The following is a 19,892-nucleotide window of genomic DNA, read 5'->3' on the forward strand; positions in this document are numbered from 1 at the left end:
CCATACGAGGGCAGACAAGGCCCCTGTATATGGATAGCAACTGTGCGGGGGAGAAGAACTGGCGGAGACGATACAGAAAGCCCAACCTCAAGGAAGCTGATTTAGTGAGAGAAGAGATGTGAAGTTTCCAGTTAAGATTTTGAGTTAAGGATAGACCGAGGATGTTTAGTGTTGGAGATGGTGACAGCTGAGTGTTGTCGAAGAATAGGGGATAGGTGTTTGGAGGATTGTGTCGAGTTGATACGTGGAGAAATTGGGTTTTTGAGGCATTGAAGGACACAAGGTTCCTTTTACCCCAATCAGAAATAATAGTAAGGTCTGAGGTTAAGCATTCTGCAGCCTCCAGCCTTGAGTTATGTAATTCCTGTTGAAAAGGTCTTCTGTTGGAAGAAGTTGAATAATGCAGAGTGGAGTCATCAGCGTATGAGTGGATAGGACAGTTTGTTATGGAAAGAAGATCATTGATGAATAACAGGAAGAGAGTGGGTGATAGAACAGAGCCCTGTGGATGGGTTTAGGGGAAGAACAGTGACCGTCTACTACAGCAGAGATAGAACAGCCAGAAAGGAAACTGGAGATAAAGGAACAGAGAGAGGAATAGAATCCGAAAGAGGGCAGTTTAGAAAGCAAAGACTTGTGCCAGACTCTATCGAAGGCTTTCAATATGTCTAGCGCAACAGAGAAAGTTGCTAAGAAAGAAAGAAAGAAAGGCTAAGAGAGGATGACCAAGAATCAGTTAAGAGAGCAAGAAGATCGCCAGTAGAACGCCCCGTTCGGAACCCATACTGGCAATCAGATAGAAGGTTAGAAGTGGAAAGGTGCTTTTGAATCTTCCGGTTAAGGATTGATTCAAAAGCTTTAGACAGACAGGAAAGTAAAGCTATAGGGCGGTAGTTTGAGGGATTGGAACGGTCACCCTTCTTAGGCACAGGCTGTACAAAGGCATACTTCCAGCAGGAAGGAAAGGTAGATGTTGATAGGCAGAGACGAAAGAGTTTGACCAGGCAGAGTGTCAGCACGGAAGCACAGTTTTTAAGGACAATAGGAGGCACTCCATCAGGTCCATAAGCCTTCTGAGAGTTGAGGCCAGAGAGGGCATAGAAAACATCATTCTTAAGAATCTTAATAACAGGCATGAAGGAGTCAGAGGGGGGATGAGTAGGAGGAATATGCCCAGAATCATCCAGAGTGGAGTTGTTACAGAAAGTTTGAGAGAAGAGCTCAGCCTTAGAGATAGATGAGACGGCAGTGCTGCCGTCAGGGTTAAGAAGAGGCGGGAAAGAAGAAGAAGTGAAATTGGAGGAGATATTTTGGCTAAGTGCCAGAAGTCTCTGGAAGAATTAGAGTAAGCAAAGTGTTGACATTTGCTATGGATAAAGGAGTTTTTGGTAAGTCAAAGAATAGATTTGGCACGATTCCGGGTGGAAATATAAAGATCACGGTTAGCAGGAGTTCGAAGACTCTTGTACCTTTTATGAGCTGTATCTCTATCTTTGACAGCACGAGAACAAGCGTGATTAAACCAAGGCTTTTTAGCATGGGGAATAGAGAAAGTACATGGAATGTATGCCTCCATTCCAGAGACAATCACCTCTGTGATAAGCTGGGCACACACAGAGGGGTCTCTCTCCTGGAAGCAGTAATCATTCCACAGGAAATCGGAAAAGTACATCCTCAGGTCGTCCCACCGAGCTGAAGCAAAATGCCAGAAGCATCACCTCTTCAGTGGGTCCAGAGGGTGTACAGGAGCGATAGGACAGGATACAAAAATAAGGTTGTGATCGGAGGAGCCCAACGGAGAGAACAGTTTGACAGAGTAAGCAGAAGGGTTAGAGGTAAGGAAGAGGTCTAGTATGTTGGGCCTGTCTCCAAAACAGTCGGGAATACGTGTAGGGTGCTGAACCAACTGCTCTAGATCATTGAGGAGAGCAAATTTGTAGGCTTGTTCACCAGGATGGTCAGTGAAAGAGGATGAAAGCCAAAGCTGGTGGTGAACATTGAAATCTCATAAGATGGAGGTTTCTGTGAAGGGAGAGTGGGTCAAGATGTGCTCCACTTTAGAGTTCAAATAGTCAGAGAATTTTTCATAGTTAGTAGAGTTAGGTGAGAGATAAACAGCACAGATGTATCTAGTAATAGAATGACAATGAAGTCTTAGCCAGATGGTGGAAAATTCAGAAGAGTCAAGGTCGTGGGCACGAGAACAAGTGATGTCGTTGCGCACGTAGACGCAACATCCAGCTTTGGATTGAAATTTAGGATAGAGATAGTAGGAGGGAACAGAGTAGAGGTTGCTGTCAGTAGCCTCAGAAACCTGTGTTTCGGTGAGGAAAAGAAGGTGAGGTTTAGAGGAGGAGAGATGGTGTTCTACAGAATGAAAATTAGAATGAAGACCGCGAATGTTGCAGAAATTGATGAGAAAGAGGTTCGAGGAGTTATCAAGACACCTCTCAAGTCGGCGGCCAGAAGGGGAGTCCTCCCTTGGTGAATTTGTGGTCCCCCCCCCCCAGGCGGGGACTCCGAGGCTCTGTTACAGTATGCCATTTTGAATTTTGAATTTTGGGAAAAGGTGTGTATGTTGTGTGAATGTAGTGTGGCGTGGACAGAGAGAGGATCTGTCTTTAGAGAGCATGCTGAACTACTCTCTGGTGTTGATGAGACAATAGGGAAACGGTTAGCGAGGACATGGGAAGGGTCTTTGGAGGGTTTCAGCACCCTCCTCGCTTCCCTTATATACCTCACCAGGAGTGGCTTGCGCCTGTTCGGTTTAACTCACTGAAAAATCTTCTGAGATCACTAAAAAAAAATTTTTGTAAAGTTTCTGCTAGTTTCTTTGTGCTTCTCCTTTAGCTTGCCTTCCATACCCATTCCTTTTTCAGTTTCTAATATCATAAGATCACTTTTTGCTAAGGTACACCCTGGTTGTTATGGGAGTGGGTGGGGGGGGGGGACACAGGTCACTCTTCTTGGACGGCGCCGAATCTCATATCAATAATTATTTCTGTGGGCCATTTCTTTAGTTTTGAGCATATTTTTCACATTTTTGAGGAGGGAAGGACAGGGTGTTTATGGGTAGGATGGGAATGGGGAGGGAAGGACAGGGTGTGTATGGGTAGGATGGGAATGGGGAGGGAAGGACAGGGTGTGTATGGGTAGGATGGGAATGGGGAGGGAAGGACAGGGTGTGTATGGGTAGGGAGGGAATAGGGAGGGAAGGACAGGGTGTGTATGGGTAGGGAGGGAATAGGGAGGGAAGGACAGGGTGTGTATGGGTAGGATGGGAATAGGGAGGGAAGGACAGGGTGTGTATGGGTAGGATGGGAATGGGGAGGGAAGGACAGGGTGTATGGGAAGGATGGGAATAGGGAGGGAAGGACAGGGTGTGTATTGGTGGGAAGCATGGGTGAGGGAAGGGACAGGGGTGTGTGGGTGGGAATGGTATAGGCCTATAGGGTGTGAGAGTCAGGGTATGTAGGGTATAGGTCATTTCCGAGTTATGAAGAGGGCTCAGTAGAGGCAGCACTACCCACATTGGTGTCTTACTCCGCTTCTTTATGGAAAGTCGTGTCCTCTGACCCTTCTTGCATCCTTCACTCACTGCTTCACAATGTTATTTAGGCTGGCATTATAAGACACTTTCGCTCCTCACATCAGCTATTCCTAAAGGTCAAAGAAGGGGTCAGTCGGGTTCTAATGAGTGTTTCTTCAGGCTCACGGTACAGAGGAAGGGTCAAACTACCACCAGGATCATAAAACTACTCCTGGAAATGCCCACAACTCCTACGAAAGCCTTGTCAAATATGTGTTCTTGGGTGCTGAAAAGTCTTATCATATGACCCTCAGTGTCCACTTCAATAATCTATTACCCCAAGTATTTTTGTTTCCTATGAACTTAAATGTCTCCCAGTTCACCTTTCAGCAGTTAAAATCTCCTATCATTACTACTTTATTATTTTCCTTATGATCAGCTACAATAATTTATTCTGCTTCCCCATTCACAAAGGAGTCACGGCAGCTTTTGAATGAGAATCTGTTTAACTTTTTCATCGTGTTGTGTTCATTTAAATTCATTTATTTGTTTCTTGCAACTTGTGTCATTTGTTTCACTGTATTGTCTTATCGTCTGCTGTACTTATTTTTGTTCCTTTTTTCCAACTTTTATTGTTTCTATTTTTCTCTCTATTGTTTTCATAAGCTCTCCAGGGTGTTGTTTAACATCTCTTCATGCTCTTCACTCTTCCAGCAGTGTGGCTGGGGGGGGGGGGGTATGCCGCCACTATTTTCATCGTCTCCTCAGTTTTATCCGATATCTGCACGCCTTATACTCCTGCCTTTCCTTTCCCTTGATGTACCTTTAGCAGCACCTTCACCTCTCTTTCCTTTTCAATCCTTTCTCCATGATGCAGATTTTCCCTCAATATTACATACAATGTCCTCTGCTAATTTAGATTCTACAGGGCATACAAAATCTGCTTAACCCTTAACCCATCCGCTGCAATTAACACAGATTTGGCTTTCACTGGTAGCCTGGTAACATATAGTCCCAGGTCACTTTGTGGTGAATAGTGGAGTGTTAGCCATGTGGTATTGGTATGCTGAAGCTCCCCTCCCAAGATGCATGACTTTACATTTTTCTTCATTGAATTGTAGCAGCCACTTTTTGTTCCATTGCTGTAGCTTGGTGGTCTTCTTGTAGGAAATCCGCAGTCAAGGGGTTAACCTGCTCCTCAATGCTCCACCCTTCTCTTACTAGTTATTTCTCATTTCTTCACATTTTTTCTTCAATTTCTCCATTTTTCTTTCTCTGACCTTGTTTAATTTATGCAGCTGTTCTATTTCCTCACACAGACCCATGTTCTGATGCTCCCAGTCTGTCTGTTTGTCTTCCACCTCCTCCATATTTTGCAACATTTTCTCTCTCGTGTGACTGTAACCGCTCACTTCTTCTCTCATGGCTCATCTCCAGCTTCACCTTGTACCCTTCAAAGCTCACCTCTCTTCATTCTCACCAAAATAAGGCCATAGTCCCCCCCCACAAAAAAAAAAAAAGTTTTTTTATTTAATATTTTACAGAAAATTTTGTTTTATATTCTATTGATAAATAAGGTCCATATATGTACATGAAATAAAAAAGTAAAATCCATAAAGATCTTAAAAAAAAACATCAAACAGGGTTTTTTTCATCTTATTTGCTTGTGTTCTAGTTTATGCTTTGACACACCTGACACATCATCACACAACCACCACACTACGACACGGTTTCACCAAGCCAAACCATACTCGGATACTCCACATTACACCCAGCCATATCACACAGTCACACCACAAATCACACTTAAAATAAGGCCATCTTACATCGTGACTATACATCGCCGCTATAGTAAATCGTTTCGCACAACACCACTTCGTACACATGAAAAACTAGTGTTTTCTATTTCACCAGCCTTTCCATTAACCCGGTAGCAGCGACGGGCCAAATTTGTGGCTTCACCGTGTAGCAGCGACGGGCCAAATTTGTGGCTTCACCGTGTAGCAGCGACGGGCCAAATTTGTGCCATGATATTTACCCCCCAAAATAGATGATACATAATCTGATCACAAATGCTTTGATATATATTATGAAATGGTTTGTGTGAGGGGTGATTTTTTCTCATTTTCTCGTTTGGAGGGACCATTAAGAAACATGATCCCCGCTGCTACTGGGTTAAGAATAAGTCAGGGCTCAATCTTATACAGGTAACTCTCGATTTACGTGAGTTTGGTTTATGCGTTTTTGAAATAATGCGGAGTCCAAAATCCAAATAAATGTTTAATTTACATGTTTTTTCACTTAATGCAATATTTTATGGAGTGGCCACCAAATGTCTCACGCAACTGGACTCACACAGCGCCGCGGCCACACAGCTGAGCTCAGTTCTTCCCGCGCGCCACTTGAACAACAATACAGTACCCACGCTGCCACACTACTCATTCATAGGGGTGGGCAGGCACCGGTACCAGTACCGGTACTAACGGTACCAGCTATACGGTACGGTACCGGTACCAAACTGCTCGGTACCGGTACCAATACTAGCCAGTCGCTCATGGTATCCCTCATTTCTTCCTCACACGAGTGAGGCTGAGACTGAGTGCCTGAGTGGATATCTTGGTGATATGGATATTCTCTCTCTCTCTCTCTCTCTCTCTCTCTCTCTCTCTCTCTCTCTCTCTCCACTGAATGAAGTGAATATTTATTTTTCGATAGAAACCTACCTCTTGTTTGATTTACATTGTTTTTGATTTACGCGACCTCTTCAAGGACACAATACTCGCGTATAATAATGTTACTGAAATCAACACAGCATTCCGAAATTACTATATCAGTAAAGACAGTAGCCACAAAGGGACCAACCTGCCAAAAAGTGCAACACCAATCTCCAGTTCACCATTCACAACTGTCGAGTGGTGCGTGCCCGACCACACCTAGCGCCTCTCTCCCTGTCCAGTACACGTACAATAAAAGTCATTGGGCGGCCAGGCCCCTAACCTTAACGACCTGTGGGGAGCACGTACCCCCTGACAGACCCTTGGCGTACCCCCTGGAAAACCATTGGTCTAAGTGATAACACACACACACACAGGAAACAACACTACTTATCTTCTCTGACTCTTAACTATAATTTATATACTAAATATATATTAGGGTGATACTAACCGCACCAGGGTGCCCCGCTAAGCACAACAATTAAACAGTGTGATCCTCTCACTCACGACAAGGAGAGACTGACTGAGTAACTGAGGAGTGCTGAGTGACCAGTAGTCAAGCCTCACCCATTCGTTTCCTGTACAGTACAAGTTAACAACCTGTATCAACAGGACCTAAAAAAGTCTATCCTTCAGATAACACTTCACACCTTTTGTTTTACCCTTGACTACTTTTTAATTGATTATTTAAATTGATTTACGTAATTATAAATACGAGGAATAAACAAAAAATAATAAAAAAACAAAAAAAAAGCACAATAATCATCCCCCCCCCCTCAAAAAAAAAATGGGTTGGGTTAAAAAAAAAAAAAGTTTTTTCCAACCCTGACAGGAAAGGAGTATATTTACCTAATTGTAGCATACAGGGCCTGAGCTCAAGCTTGGACAGTCCTGTCTCCCAATCTATATTTCTCCAACTTTCCTTCATTATATGGACACTGTCTACTTCAACAACGTCTTTGTTTAGTCTGTCCCAAGTATCCACACCCCTGTATGGAAAACTGTACTTCTTTATGTCTTTCAAACAAGTCCCCTTCCTCAATTTCTTCCTGTGTCCTCTTAGTTGCCTCCTCCCTTCCATCTCCATTAAATCATTTCTGTCCAACACTTCCGTTCCTCTCGTATTCCTGTACAATACAGGTCTCCTCTTTCTCTTCTTCCTTCCAGTGTTGGTAAGCCCAGTTCCTCTAATCTGGTCTTTGTCTGTGTGTGTGTGTGTGTGTGTGTGTGTGTGTGTGTGTGTGTGTGTGTGTGTGTGTGTGTGTGTGTGTTTGTGTGTGTGTGTTTGTGTGTGTGTCTGTATTTACCTAGTTGTGGTATATGGAAGAGGAGCTATGCTCATACTGTCCCATCTCTATATCTCCTATAATCCAACTTAGCCTTAAAATCATGAATAGTCTTTGCGTGGACCACATCTTTTTCCAGGCCATTCCAGACCTCCTCCACACTTTGTAGAAAGCTTTTCCTCTTTATATATCTTCTACAGGCTTCCTTTTTCATCTTCCTTTCATGGCCTCTTGATTCTCTTGTATCCCACATTATTAAATCTTATTTGTCCACTTTTTCTATCCCACTCAGCACCCTATATACTGCATATGTGTGTGTGTGTGTGTGTGTGTGTGTGTGTGTGCGTGCAGTTACCTATTTGTAGTCTACCGGGCCTGAGCTAAGCTCTTATAGTCCCGTCTCCATATCTACATTTATCCAGCCTTTCCTTCATTTGTTGGACACTGTTCGCCTCCACCACCTCTTCCCGCAACCTGTTCCATGTGTTAACACTTCTGTGTGGAAAACTATACTTTTTAAGTCACTCAAACAGGTTCCTTAATTAACTTTCTTCCTATGTCCTCTCAGCCCCTGTGTTCTCACAGTTAAGAAGAGATCATCCCTATCCACCTCATCAAACTTATTTTATTTACCAACTTATACAGCGTGATCAGATCTCCTCTCTCCCTTTGTTCCAGTGTCATCAAATCCATCTCCTTCAATCTGTCGTTATATGTCATATTCGAGAGTTCTGGGACCATTTTAGTTGCAATTCTCTATCCTTTCTAGTTTTCTGATATATATGTGTGTGTGTGTGTGTGTGTGTGTGTGTGTGTAGTGCAGCAACTTGCCTGATGGGCCAGCCTCCCATAACTCACTCTGCGAGTGGGGTACCTCTGGCCGACTGGTTAAGGAATGGCTCTCCCATCTCGCTGGTCGCAGGTTTGATCCCTGACGCCAGGAAAACCTTTCCTTGTCTGGATTAATTTCTCATGTGTTTCGTTACACACAGTAGTCATGTTGGAGTGTAGTAAAGAGTAAATTCTGGTGTTTGATGTGTGTGTGTGTGTGTGTGTGTATGACACTACACTTTCACTTTTTATGACAGGCTGGCTGGTGAGCACACAGCACCACTTGCTGGGAATAATAGTTGGGGTTTGGGGTTGAGCAATGGTCAAGTCAGAATGGCAGAGAACCAGAGTGTGAAGCAGAAGCTTCTTCCTGATTAGTTACCAGTAGCACTAGCTGGCAGGCAGGCAGATAGTTGGTACAGTTTGAAAATGAAACTCAAGTGCAGAATTTGAATAAAAATTACAAAATGTTAGGCACTGCATGTCTAATCATTTTTAAATCTTGAAAGAGCAAAATGTAGAGTAAAAAATGATCAAATAATGGAGGTTGCCTGTACTTTGATAACACTGATTTGAGTGAAATAATGACACAAGAAAGTATACATTATAAATATGTTTTTAAAACTATATAAAAAATACCTTAAATAAGTAAGGTAGAAGTAGGTGCATATGCTATAACTGTGCGTGGCTGCAGTGCTCATCTCTGATCCATTGGTAGGTAAGAACCAATTTATTCAGTGACATGAGGCAATGTGAAAACCGGGATTGCTGCAGTTTACCTTCCCCAGGTAGTACCCAATTTTCAACTAGCCTGGACGGGAGGGTGAACAGCTGGGTGAGCTGCACGCTGACTGCCCTGGCTGGGACTCAAACCCGGGAAAACAGAAGAATAGGCAGGAATGATGACCACTACACCATGAAGGTAGATATGTACCAATTCTTTTGCAAGGGTTAATTAGGGAGAATGAAAGGTTTAGTACTAGATGTGGAAGGGCATAGAAATGAAAGGAAAATGCTTGGAAAAAATCTTTTACTAAAGGAGCTGTCACACCAAGGTATCAAGCACACTGACCAATGTCCACCACATGGTCGGGAAAGCACTGGCATGGTGATCACGGAGCATCATGCATGGTCAGGGTGTCTTTTTTTTTTTTTTTTTTAATAACTTTCTGCCATTGGTGGCAGTAAACTTTATTGGTGAGGCCTGGTGATCGGCCCAGCCCATTCTGGCACAGGCAAGTGTTTAGAGGGGTGCCCTCTTGCTTGGCTCATGCTGCCTGTTTTATATTGAATTTAGAGTCTGGGTTAATAGGTGGTCCTGAGGACAACATTTGGGTAGTCTTAGGGCACTCAGCGATAGCTGGAAATTATCAGCTTATAGTTGCAGGCGGGATTTGAACCGGCATCCTCCTGAACGCCACACCAGCAAGCTGACCACTTAGCTACTGCAGCAATAGTCAGCACAAGGGCCAAAATGTTTTCAGCATGCTCAAATATTTTTACATGGCCAGCACACAGTCATCATATCTTGATAGATCGGAGGCATTATGGAGGGGCGTGGCTACAAGCTGCATACTGTCACATGAGCCACCCCGAGTGGTCTCCGCCATACGGCTCTATAAAGGAAGGAGCAACTGACAAGTGGCGCCAAACAGTGCAAGGCAGCGACTGGTCAGTGACGTGTCAGCACCAAGGTTCATCCCGGAAACCCGAAGTGTCAAATCTCATCAGCAACAAAGGTCACTGCATGGCATGTGTACACCGTCAGATGGTGATGAAAAAATATATTAGGTAATCACCATATGCTGAGCCATCACCGCAGCGCCCATACCAAGCAGTGACGGCCCCCTGACAAGCGCTGAACAGGCAAAAAACTAGTCAGGAACACAATGTAGGGCGCTGCTCTACAGCTCTTGACATACGTATTGACAAATACAACCAGCGATGTGTGCTCAGTGACTCGGATCTGACATGTAGTGTCTTTTTCTTAGGTGCTGGCCGTAGCGCCGGTAAGATGTCTTGAGGGGCATCTTCGACAGCCCCAGCCCATCAGTGGCTGCCATGATGTATGCCTCTTGCTTGACCCATGCTGCCCCCCGGTGCTCCTCTTGACCGAAGTTGCTGAAGTTAGGGTTGACTGAAGGTCTGGGCAGCATGTGGGTAATCTTCTGCCACGCAATGATGGTTTGAAAAATCAGCGTGTTTCGGTGAGACTTGAACCTGGTCAACGCTAGGTCCTCGGGCTCACCACACCCACACACTGACCACTCAGCCACTGCCTCCCCAATGACACATGCTAGTGCTAAATCATTGATTCATATTAGAGGCACATTTAATTAAGAGATGGTGTCGGTGCCTTGTGGGCCATTTCATATTTATGTCACTTGGATCTCAAAACAGTGTGCAGATCATTAACCCCTTGACTGCAGATTTCCTACAAGAAGACATCACCAAGCTACAGGAATGGAACAAAAAGTATCTGCTACAATTCAATGAAGAAAAATGTAAAGTCATGCACCTTGGGAGGAGAAATCCAGCATATCAATACCACATGGGAGACACTCCACTATCCACCACAGAGGCAGAGAAAGACTTGGGAGTGTATGTTACCAGGCAACCAGCAAAGGCAGAATCCGTGCCAATTGCAGCAGATGGGTTAAAGGAAGATGTGCTGCAGGATTAGAAGAGAGCAGATAGTTTCAATATATGAGTGGTGATAAGAGGTCCATTGAATTACAGGTCACTGTCCCTAAATAAAGTTGTTTGCAAACTATGTGAGAAAAATATTAAGAAAAAGATGAAGTTTTGGAAGATGAACAGCTAATATCAACTAGTAAACAATTTGGATTTAGGGATTTAGGAATTAATGTGCCACAAACTTACTACACTTTTATAAGAGTGGTGGATATTATTAAAAAGCAAAGGCTAAGTGGACTATATATACTAGATCTAAAGGAAGCTCTTGATAAGGTGCCATACAAAACTTTTATGGATATCAAGAGAATCTGGAGGAGTACGTGAGATTATCAAATTAGGTCCAAAAATATCCTCAGGGAAGAGATGAGTTCTCCAATAAAAAAAAAACAGCTTCTGCATAAAGAAGAATGATGAGCAAGAGTGCCAGTGTGGTTAGTGTTGGCTCCTATCATGATTTATATTCATGTTAAAATATGCTGGATGAAGCACATTTTTTTCTTTTTTTAACAATAGAGGAAGCAGCTCGAGAGAAAAAAATAGAAACAAAAAAAGCCCACTATAGCGAAACCAGATTGGCGAGATCAGTTTTGCGTTGGCTTCCGCGAGTCCTTTCCTCCCCGCTGCTCTGCCACACATTCCCGACACCTATCATTCCTCCTCTGTTAGCAATAGGTAACTTATGAAGAAGAGATAAGTGATGGGACTGTGTGGAGGAGCGGCGGGGAGAAAAGAACTTGAGGGAGCCAACACAAAAAAACATCTCACCAATCTGATTTCACTATAGCACTGCTCCTGTAAAAGAAAATAGAGAAGAATGACCAACAGAGAGGTCAGTTTCAGATGGAGGGGTGTCTTGAAAGAGATCAAGTCATAGCCAGGAGGAAATACAGATGAAGGAAGGCTGTTCCAGGGTTTACCAATGAAAGGAACGAAAGAATTAAGATACTGGTTAACCCTTAAAGCGCGGGTGTCAACAATAGTCGACAGCTGGTGCCTGGGCTCAAACCGCGGGTGTCGACAATAGTCGACAAGGCATTTTTTGACTTAGCAAGCCATCAAATTTAATTTGTTTGTGGTGAAGTAGGGTAAGCATGTCATTTTCTTTCAAATAATACCCAACCATGCTCCAATGACTAATTATTGGTTAGTGTATGCCTTGTGTTAGCTTTGAGAAGACATCCACTACATATCCCACCTATTCTCACCTTCCAGTGAATTTCATCCACAAGATGGGAGCCCTTCGACCTCAACACCTATCAAGGGCATCAGGAAGGCCCGGAAGTTAATTTTTTGGGGGTGCGTTTCACATAAACGGTATATAAGTTACGCTTTTTATTACTAAATCATAGTAGGGAAGTCCACTAGGGGTGGAAAACTGTCTATAATAATGTGTTTTCAGTGATCCTACTTCAATATTCCATACTCGCTCTAGCAATGGTCATATAGTCTTCAAATTAGTGTCAAAGGACAGTTAAGAGTATGTACTTTACAATGATACTTCATGCAGTCAGGTGAGGTAAGTAGAAGTGAAGGTATGAAAGATTGAAGTGAGGTATGTTTTTGCCTGAATACGCCCGTGTGGGAGGACAGGCACGACAAGTGACCTAAGACTACCCACATGCTGTCCTGAAGACCACCTATCAACCCGGACTCTAGAAGAAGCTGTGCAGCGTAAGTGAAATCAAGAATGAGCTCCGGGGGGCAGCATGAGCCAATAATAATGGTGCCACTATAAACAGTTGCCTGCACCATGACGGGCTCAGACCGACCATCAGGCCCCAACGTAATAGCCTACCGGTGCTATAGGCCACATATAAAAAATAAAAAAAGTGTGCATGTGTGTGGAGCAGTGGCGTCGTTAGGCCTAGGCTTTCGAGGCTATAGCCCCAAATGTTTTATGAATAGTCCTGGATCTCAAAGTTTTTTTTTTTACAAAAATTGTTTACAAACACTGGTCTCTCGTGAACGGTGCATGCTCAGACCAGCAAGCGTAGACCTGTACAGTCTCACAAAGCTTTTAAACCGTAATTAAGAGTTGCTGGAAGGCTGAATCAGACATATAGTACCACTACCACCATCCTCGCTGTTTCTAGAACGACACTCTGTACGAGTTGTATTTATATGTACAGAGTGTACGTCGTTCTAGAAACAGCGAGGATGGTGGTACTGTGTGTTTGATTCAGCTTTCCAGCAACTCTTAATGTGTTAAAAAAGCATTGTGAGACTGTACAGGTCTACACTTAATGGTCTGATCATGCGCAATTCACGAGAGACCAGTGTTTGTAAACAAAAGCGCCAGCTTTTGACGGTGGGACACCAAATAACACAACACTGGGTGCCTTCAGTATCATGGCATGGTCACAAACGAATATGGAATATCAAATTTGAGGCAGTGAATAATCACTTTTGGGGGCAAAGTTAAATGATTTTTCTCTATGATATATTGATTTTTGAGTATCATAAAAAAAATAACCTAGTGTTTTAATTTTCATGATCTAAGTATGAAATCTCATCACCGAAGATATTTCATACCCCGAAGTTTTTTCATACAACACCGGGCCACGCATGCGCAGTAGGGAGACAACGTTTTTTTTCTGAGGCAGAAAAAAAAGTAACGATTATCGCTAGTTTGGTTACAAAAGTAACGAAGATACCGAAATATATTTAAATAAGTAGCGGATGGCCGATAATCCGATTTTGTTATCAGCGATAAAGTATCGCGATAACTTATCGCGATAACGCCCAGCTATGCTGATAACTCCTCGAAGCTCCTCCTTATCAATTTCTGCAACATTCGTGGTCTTTGTTCTAATTTTCATTCTGTGGAACACCATCTCTCCTCCTCTAAACCTCATCTTCTCTTCCTCACCGAAACACAGGTTTCTGAGGCTACTGACAGCAACCTCTACTCTGTTCCCTCCTACTATCTCTATCTTAAATTTCAATCCAAAGCTGGATGTTGTGCCTACGTGCGCAACGACATCACTTGCTCTCGTGCCCACGACCTTGACTCTTCTAAATTTTCCACCATCTGGCTAAGACTTCATTGTCATTAAATACATCTGTGCTGTTTATCTCTCACCTAACTCTACTAACTATGTAAAATTCATTGACTATTTGAATTCTAAAGTGGAGCACATCTTGACTCACCCTCCCTTCGCTGAAATCTCCATCTTGGGAGATTTCAATGTTCACCACCAGCTTTGGCTCTCATCCTCTTTCACTGACCAGCCTGGTGAACAAGCCTATAACTTTGCTCTCCTCAACGACCTAGAGCAGTTGGTTCAGCACCATACACGTATTCCCGACCGTCTTGGAGACAGGCCCAACATTCTAGACCTCTTCCTTACCTCTAATCCTTCTGCTTACTCTGTCAAACTGTTCTCTCCATTGGGCTCCTCCGATCATAACCTTATTTCTGTTTCCTGTCCTATCGCTCCTGTACATCCTCTGGACCCACCGAAGAGGCGATGCTTCTGGCATTTTGCTTCAGCTCGGTGGGACGATCTGAGGATGTACTTTTCCAATTTCCAGTGGAATGATTACTGCTTCCAGGAGAGAGATCCCTCTGTGTGTGCCCAGCGCATCTCAGAGGTGATTGTCTCTGGAATGGAGGCATACATTCCATGTTCTTTCTCTACTCCTCATGCTAAAAAGCCTTGGTTTAATCATGCTTGTTCTCGTGCTGTCAAAGATAGAGAGGCAGCTCACAAAAGGTTCCAAAGCCTTCGAACTCCCGCCAACTATGACCTTTACATTTCAGCCCAGAATCGTGCCAAATCTATTCTCCGACTTACCAAAACTTCTTTTATCAATAGAAAATGTCAACACCTTGTTCCTTCTAATTCTTTCCGTGATTTCTGGCATCTAGCCAAAAATATCTCCTCCAATTTCACTTCTTCCTCTTTCCCTCCTCTCCTTAACCCTGATGGCAGCACTGCAATCTCATCTGTCTCTAAGGCTGAACTCTTCGCTCAAACTTTCTTTAAGAATTTCACCCTGGACGATTCTGGGCATATTCCTCCTACTCATTCCCCCTCTGACTCCTTTAGGTCTGTTATTAAGATTCTTCCCAATGATGTTTTCTATGCCCTCTCTGGCCTCAGCTCTCAGAAGGCTTATGGACCTGATGGAGTGCCTCCTATTGTCCTTAAAAACTGTGCTTCCATGCTGACACCCTGCCTGGTCAAACTCTTTCGTCTCTGCCTATCAACATCTATCTTTCCTTCCTGCTGGAAGTATGCCTTTGTACAGCCTGTGTCTGAGAAGGGTGACCATTCCAATCCCTCAAACTACCGCCCTATAGCTTTACTTTCATGCATATCTAAAGCTTTTGAATCAATCCTTAACCAGAAGATTCAAAAGCACCTTTCCACTTCTAACCTTCTATCTGATCGCCAGTATGGGTTTCGCAAGGTGCGTTCTACTGGCGATCTTCTTGCTCTCTTAACTGACTCTTGGTCATCCTCTCTTAGCCGTTTCGGTGAAACTTTCTCTGTTGCGCTAGACATATTGAAAGCCTTCGATAGAGTCTGGCACAAGTCTTTGTTTTCTAAACTGCCCTCTTTTGGATTCTATCCCTCTCTCTGTTCCTTTATCTCCAGTTTCCTTTCCGGCCGTTCTATCTCTGCGGTGGTAGACGGTCACTGTTCTTCCCCTAAACCTATCAACAGTGGTGTTCCACAGGGCTCTGTCCTATCACCCACTCTCTTCCTGTTATTCATCAATGATCTTTTTTCCATAACAAACTGTCCTGTCCACTCCAACGCCGACGACTCCACTCTGCATTATTCAACTTCTTTCAATAGAAGACCATCACAACAGGAAGTACATGACTCCAGACTGGAGGCTGCAGAACACTTAACCTAAGACCTTGCTATCATTTCCAATTGGGGCAGAAGGAACCTTGTGTCCTTCAATGCCTCAAAAACTCAATTTCTCCACCTATCAACTCGGCACAATCTTCCAAACATCTATCCCCTATTCTTCGACAACACTCAACTATCACCATCTTCAACACTAAACATCCTCGGTCTATCCTTAACTCAAAATCTCAACTGGAAACTTCATATCTCCTCTCTCGCTAAGTCAGCTTCCTCGAGGTTGGGCGTTCTGTATCGTCTCCGCCAGTTCTTCTCCCCCGCACAGTTGCTATCCACATACAGGGGCCTTGTCCGCCCTCGTATGGAGTATGCATCTCACGTGTGGGGGGGCTCCACTCACACAGCTCTTCTGGACAGAGTGGAGTCTAAGGCTCTCCGTCTCATCAGCTCTCCTCCTCCTACTGATAGTCTTCTACCTATTAAATTCCGTCACGATGTTGACTCTCTTTCTATCTTCTATCGATATTTCCACACTGACTGCTCTTCTGAACTTGCTAACTGCATGCCTCCCCCCTCCCACGGCCCCGCTGCACATGACTTTCTACTCATGCTCATTCCTATACTGTCCAAACCCCTTATGCAAGAGTTAGCCAGCATCTTCACTCTTTCATCCCTCACGCTGGTGAACTCTGGAACAATCTTCCTTCATCTGTATTTCCTCCTGCCTACGACTTGAACTCTTTCAAGAGAAGGGTATCAGGACACCTCTCCTCCCGAAATTGACCTCTCTTTCGGCCACTTCTTTTGATTCTTTCTTAGGAGCAGCGAGTAGTGGGCTTTTTTTATTATTGTTTCCTTTTTTTGTGCCCTTGAGCTGTCTCCTTTGTTGTAAAAAAAAAAAAAAAAAAAAAAAAAACAGGCTAAGTGCCATACTTAGCAATTTTGATTTTATGCTATATATCGCTATTATAACCCTTCTTCTAGTTGTCTGTGGTAGATCTATCCACTTTTCGACACTAGAAATAAGGTTAAACTCTCTTAAAGAGAGGTACTATTTTGTGTTATTTTTAATTCCATTACTTTTTGTTCATACTCAAAGTAAATGGAATTTCTTCTCTCTGCCATTTTTTTATCCACTATTTCATCTCTTTGCCACTGTGTTATATACATCAATACTTCATAGTGCAAATAATAGTACTATTAGGTTCGTAAGTGATGCGTGACATTAAAGTTTCTGTCGCAAAACACTCTCAAAGTTTTCTAACATTCATTATAAACACAAAAAAAATTAAAAGACTTGCATGGTATAGGTATCATTTTGCATAGTAAAAGCAATATACCATTGCACAGTAAAAATAGACATGTAAATGTATATTCTGACCAAAAATGACCATCATAACATCATTAATACCGGAGTGACGAAAGTAAGATAGCTTCCGAACTTTGACCACGATTTGCAGCAAACTTTGGTTTTGATGCTTAGCCTGGTTTGGACGCGCAGCCCCTCATTTATACTATGGTGATATGATTACCTGGGCTATGACAATGGGATAAACAATCAATACGTCTATAATAAGGGTAAAGGCTGCCAGTTTTTTTTTTTTTTTTTTTTAGGTGAGTAAAGCAAAAAAAAAAAAAAAAAAAAATCGAAATTGTCTGTACAGTACATTTATATGTATGACACATCAGTCTTAAGCACTTAAATGTGGTTCTGCTTTACCATAATATGATAATGATCTTGAAAGTTTTATTATTACACACCACGTATTTTCAGTGTTACTGCTATATACAATAACACATAAATTGGCCCTAATGCATGTCAGAGAAGCCTCAGAATTACCCTAAAAACTCTGTGCTTCTCTCACCTCCAACCACCCAGCATTTTGGGCTGAGCTAAGCCCCCAATGTTTCAAGGTCCTAAATACACCCCTGGTATGGAGCCCCCCCCCCACGACATGAATATGTACTCCATACAAGGGTAGACATGGCCCTGTATATATGACCAGCATCTGTGAGGGGTAAAAACACTTGGTGGATACAATACAGAAGGCATAACCTCAAGGAAGTTGTGAATCACTTTGCTGATGATCATAAAATCATTAAGCAAGTTTTAAACGAACTACAAACAACTACAAGAATATTTCTCTTGTTACTGCATATTGAGGGCAAAAGCTTTTCTTTGGTGAGGATTGGTGTGTTTATTATTAATATGCATTCTTTTCATATAAAAATCACTACTTTAAGGGAAGGGGGAGTTAAACTGGAAACAAGTGATTTCTGATCATACATATATATTGCAATCAAACTTAACAAATCTAAAAAAGTTGAATGAAACTTAGTCAAACCTAACTAGACCTAAGCCAACTCCAGGTAACCTAACACAACTGACACCCTAAACCCCTAAAACCTAACCTAACCTGACCCCCAATAACCTAACCTAACCCAACTTGATCAGACACCCCCCCCCCCCCCACATACACACACACACACACACACACACACCCGGCTGCCGAAATATGATGTGCTTGACCAGTGGTTCCCAACGTAAGCAGTGCTACCCACCTGGGGTCAGTGAGCAGAATGAGGACAGTTTGGGGGCAGCAGGGTGGGTGGAATTTGGAGGAATCAATAACTTTGTTTTTGCAAAATCTAAATAACAAAATCTGACAAATACCAAGGCCACGTTAAAGGAACACATATGCATTAGAGATGATAAAATTGAAATAATAAACATAACGACAGCATGCCATGGCAGGAGCATGGCACTACTATTAATTACTGCACTGTGTCCAGAGAAAACATGCAACACAAAGTCAGTATTATCATCATGTGAGATGGCTCCCTTTATTTCACTATTGACCCATTCATTTATACCGTTGGTCTGCTCCCCCATCCCAAAAACCCGATTTCCCACGGGTCCCCCAAGATCGTTAGGGGAAGGGGATTAGCCTAGGCCTTTTTCTTTACTTTTAAGTACTTGCGCCTTCATATTATGGTTGAGGGACATGTATTTTGTCCCTTAACTATAATATCGTCACCTTCGTAAACAAACCGCCCAAGTCATTATTTTCTATTTTTCGGGAAATCAGAAAAGGACTGTCATTATCTCATTTGGCTTAAGATTTAGGCAGAAATGAAAAGGTCAATTCTAGAACACTGAAACCCTGAATGACGAAGGCAACTATACAAAACTGGGCGTCACATGATGGAAATTTGAACATAAGAACACAGGAAGACTGCAAGAGGCCAACTGTCCTACACAAGACAGCTCCAGATTCCCCCCTCCACTACCACCTGTCAAACCTGGAAATCACCGAAAAATGACAACCAATTATGTTATGAGGGTGGTATGAAAACGTCCCTGGTAACCCCCTCCCCACCCCCACCGTCACAGCATTACCACTGGAATTACTGACCACACATGCCATGCTGAGGCCAGTGTGCCCCTTGGTGTAGTGGTCGGCACACCCAGCAATGAATTAAATGACAATGACAAATTCACAAATTCTGCTCCAGGGAGGAATCACACCGGCATGTTTTAACCTCTCCAGCACCTCTTAACCCCTTTGACCCAGGGCACGGACTCACCTGGGTGCTGCACTGCTCCTGCTAAGCCTTTAAACCTCGCGGGAGTCCCATCAGGAAAGCTAGACAAGGTTTTTAGGCTGTTCTGAGGTAGATTGTTTTCCTGAGAGTGTTTCCTTTCCTCTCCCTCACCTCCCTGCTGCCAACACCTACGTGACCCTCAATGTTTTAATTACTAGCAATCACCCTGCTTGACATTCACGTGGTCATGGATTAAAAGAATTGGAGACCTGTGAAAGATTTCTGGTACCATTTATTACGTTTAAAGATAAAATACAACACATTGGCATTGGTTTCCATGGATATTTGGAGCTCCTTGGCCAGTCTTCCTTCCCGTACAGAAAGTTGGGTGTAAGAGAATAGCATTAAAAAGCACCGTGAGTGTATCAGATGGAGCTGACATGTCTTAAGGCGAGCAGTGAGAGTC

At 43.2% G+C, this 19,892-nt stretch overlaps 1 protein-coding gene across 3 annotated transcripts in view; it reads right to left on the reverse strand.

Moving 5' to 3' along the window:
- The window catches only part of LOC126998589 (uncharacterized), a 43,983-nt gene extending 24,347 nt beyond the window's left edge, over positions 1 to 19,636 (reverse strand). Inside the window, exon 1 of one of the 3 annotated variants that reach the window (XM_050860434.1) lies at positions 19,469 to 19,636. The gene's annotated coding sequence lies outside the window, so the exon portion shown is untranslated. The remainder of the gene's footprint in view (positions 1 to 19,468) is intronic. The other 2 variants (XM_050860445.1, XM_050860456.1) reach the window with 2 other exon arrangements.
- Positions 19,637 to 19,892: the final 256 nt, after the last annotated feature.

The sequence above is a fragment of the Eriocheir sinensis genome, chromosome 2 (genome assembly GCF_024679095.1).
Source record: "Eriocheir sinensis breed Jianghai 21 chromosome 2, ASM2467909v1, whole genome shotgun sequence".
NCBI lineage: Eukaryota > Metazoa > Arthropoda > Malacostraca > Decapoda > Varunidae > Eriocheir > Eriocheir sinensis.